We start from the raw sequence: 3,821 nt of genomic DNA on the forward strand, positions 1-3,821 counted from the left end.
GTGGGAAGACTATGTGAAATATTGACCTCTATGGCAGATATATTGTGGGAGGACTATGTGAAATATTGACCTCTCTGACAGATATATTGTGGGAGGTTTATGGTATTGCTCCTTATCATCCATTATCCAAGATGGAAAGGAATGAATATTGATAATGTATAACAAAATGTATGAGTTATTACAGTTACATTCAATCCAATTTCAGTCACATTACATTATTCAATCAAATACCATACATCATATTGATATGACTGTTCATCACATTCATTACTAATGTACATCTAGGGAAAGGGATGTAAGCAGTGCTACTATTGGAACAGTCTAAACATCACAGAATGATTCATACTAGGACATCAAACTGAATTCAAGCTGATTCTATTTTCATTGAAGAGTGTGAAATATTGTTCTCAATGGAAGATATATAGTGGGAGGACTATATGAAATATTGACCTCTAGGGCAGATATATAGTGGGAGGGCTATGTGAAATATTGTTCTCAATGGAAGATATATAGTGGGAGGACTATGTGAAATATTGACCTCTAGGGCAGATATATAGTGGGAGGACTATGTGAAATATTGACCTCTAGGGCAGATATATAGTGGGAGGACTATGTGAAATATTGACCTCTATGGCAGATATATAGTGGGAGGGCTATGTGAAATATTGACCTCTATGGCAGATATATAGTGGGAGGGCTATGTGAAATATTGACCTCTAGGGCAGATATATAGTGGGAGGACTATGTGAAATATTGACCTCTAGGGCAGATATATAGTGGGAGGGATATGTGAAATATTGACCTCTATAGCAGATATATAGTGGGAGGACTATGTGAAATATTGACCTCTATGGCAGATATATAGTGGGAGGACTATGTGAAATATTGACCTCTATAGCAGATATATAGTGGGAGGACTATGTGAAATATTGACCTCTAGGGCAGATATATAGTGGGAGGGATATGTGAAATATTGACCTCTATAGCAGATATATAGTGGGAGGACTATGTGAAATATTGACCTCTATGGCAGATATATAGTGGGAGGACTATGTGAAATATTGACCTCTATAGCAGATATATAGTGGGAGGACAATGTGAAATATTGACCTCTATAGCAGATATATAGTGGGAGGACTATGTGAAATATTGACCTCTATAGCAGATATATAGTGGGAGGACTATGTGAAATATTGACCTCTATAGCAGATATATAGTGGGAGGACTATGTGAAATATTGACCTCTATGGCAGATATATTGTGGGAGGACTATGTGAAATATTGACCTCTATGACAGATATATAGTGGGAGGACTATGTGAAATATTGACCTCTATGGCAGATATATTGTGGGAGGACTATGTGAAATATTGACCTATATAGCAAATATGTAGTGGGAGGACTATGTGAAATAGTGACCTCCATGGCAGATATATTGTGAAAGGGAAAGGAAAGGGGGATACCTAGTCAGTTGTCCAACTGAATGTTTTCAACTGAGATGTGTCTTCCGCATTTAACTCAACCCCTCTAAAATGTTGAGCTCTACAACATATATTTTGCGGGAGGACTATGTGAAATGTTGACCTCTTTGGCAGATATATTGTGGCAAAACTATGTGAAATGTTGACCTCTTTGGCAGATATATTGTGGGAAAACTATGTGAAATGTTGACCTCTTTGGCAGATATATTGTGGGAAAACTATGTGAAATGTTGACCTCCATAGCAGATATATTGTGGGAGGACTATGTGATATATTGACCTCTATACTGTGGGAGATCGATGATATGAAAATTCTCGATAATGTGAAGAACATCTATACATCTAATCCAACCTACCTTGAGAACATTTGGGGAGAGTATTGATAAATGTAAAGAAACTGATTTAATTTGTAGCCTTGAAGAAAACACACTGCTGTTCACAAGGCCTGTAGTTTTTATAGTATCAGATTAACACTCTGGTCTGTTCTTTGTCTTGTGTTATTGGTTGTCAATAAACGAAACAGACAAATAAGTAAATACTCACCTGATACTGATCATCCATTATCCAAGATGGAGAGTCATGAATAATGATCATGTAAAACAGAATGCATTAGTTATTATTGTTCATTGAAGTTCAGTCTCATTACATAATTTAATGAAATACCACACATCATATTGGAATGACTGTTCATCACATTCATTACTAATGTACATCTAGGGAAAGGGATGTAAGCAGTGCTACTATTGGAACAGTCTAAACATCACAGAATGATTCATACTGGGACATCAAACTGAATTCAAGCTGATTCTATTTTCATTTTGGAGTGTGAAATATTGACCTCTATGGCAGATATATAGTGGGAGGGCTATGTGAAATATTGACCTCTTTGGCAGATATATAGTGGGAGGACTATGTGAAATATTGACCTCTTTGGCAGATATATAGTGTGAGGACTATGTGAAATATTGACCTCTTTGGCAGATATATAGTGGGAGGACTATGTGAAATATTGACCTCTTTGGCAGATATATAGTGGGAGGACTATGTGAAATATTGACCTCTATAGCAGATATATAGTGGGAGGACTATGTGAAATATTGACCTCTATAGCAGATATATAGTGGGAGGACAATGTGAAATATTGACCTCTATAGCAGATATATAATGGGAGGACTATGTGAAATATTGACCTCTATAGCAGATATATTGTGGGAGGACTATGTGAAATATTGACCTCTATAGCAGATATATAGTGGGAGGACTATGTGAAATATTGACCTCAATGGCAGATATATAGTGGGAGGACTATGTGAAATATTGACCTCTATAGCAGATATATAGTGGGAGGACGATGTGAAATATTGACCTCTATAGCAGATATATTGAGAAAGGGAAAGGGGATACCTAGTCAATTGTCCAACTGAATGTATTCAACTGAGATGTGTCTTCCGCATTTAACTCAACCCCTCTAAAATGTTGAGCTCTACAACAGATATTTTGTGGGAGGGATATGTGAAATGTTGACCTCTTTGGCAGATATATTGTGGGAGAACTATGTGAAATGTTGACTTCCATAGCAGATATACTGTGGGAGATCTATGATATGAAAATTCTGGATAATTTGAAGAACATCTATACATCTTAATCCAACCTACATTGAGAACATTTGGGGAGAGTATTGATAAATGTAAAGAAACTGATTTAATTTGTAGCCTTGAAGAAGACACACTGCTGTTCACAAGGCCTGTAGTTTTTATAGTATCAGATTAACACTCTGGTCTGTTCTTTGTCTTGTGTTATTGGTTGTCAATAAACAAAACAGACAAATAAGTAATTACTCACCCCAAACTGATCATCCATTATCCAAGATGGAGAGTCATGAATAATGATCATGTAAAACAGAATGCATTAGTTATTATTGTTCATTGAATTTCTGTCTCATTACATCATTTAATGAACTACCATACATCATATTGATATGACTGTTCATCACATTCATTACTAATGTACATCTAGGGAAAGGGATGTAAGCAGTGCTACTATTGGAACAGTCTAAACATCACAGAATGATTCATACCAGGACATCAAACTGAATTCAAGCTGATTCCATGTTCATTTCGAAGTGAGAAATGTTGACCTCAATGCCAGATATATAGTGGGAGGACTATGTGAAATGTTGACCTCTATGACAGATATATAGTGGGAGGGCTATGTGAAATATTGACCTCTATAGCAGATATATAGTGGGAGGACTATGTGAAATATTGACCTCTATGGCAGATATATAGTGGGAGGACTATGTGAAATGTTGACATCTAGGAAATTATAGTTGAAATAATTAA

This window comes from Oncorhynchus nerka, unplaced genomic scaffold (assembly GCF_034236695.1).
Source record: "Oncorhynchus nerka isolate Pitt River unplaced genomic scaffold, Oner_Uvic_2.0 unplaced_scaffold_4127, whole genome shotgun sequence".
Classification (NCBI taxonomy): Eukaryota; Metazoa; Chordata; class Actinopteri; order Salmoniformes; family Salmonidae; genus Oncorhynchus; species Oncorhynchus nerka.